This window comes from Branchiostoma belcheri, unplaced genomic scaffold, assembly GCF_001625305.1.
Source record: "Branchiostoma belcheri isolate BF01 breed outbred unplaced genomic scaffold, Haploidv18h27 scaffold88, whole genome shotgun sequence".
Classification (NCBI taxonomy): domain Eukaryota; kingdom Metazoa; phylum Chordata; class Leptocardii; order Amphioxiformes; family Branchiostomatidae; genus Branchiostoma; species Branchiostoma belcheri.
This window is the reverse complement of record NW_017804553.1, coordinates 1-256: the sequence shown is the minus strand read 5'-3', so window position 1 is coordinate 256 and position 256 is coordinate 1.

Sequence of the window (256 nt, the reverse complement as noted above, 5' to 3'; positions counted from 1 at the left end):
CCCTATCCCTAACCCTATCCCTATCCCTATCCTAACCCTATCCCCATCCCTATCCCTATCCCTATCCCTATCCCTATCCCTATCCCTATCCCTATCCCTATCCCTATCCCTAACCCTATCCCCATCCCTAACCCTATCCCTATCCCTATCCCTATCCCTATCCCTATCCCTATCCCCATCCCCATCCCCATCCCCCATCCCTAACCCTATCCCCCATCCCTAACCCCTATCCCCTATCCCCTATCCCTATCCCCAT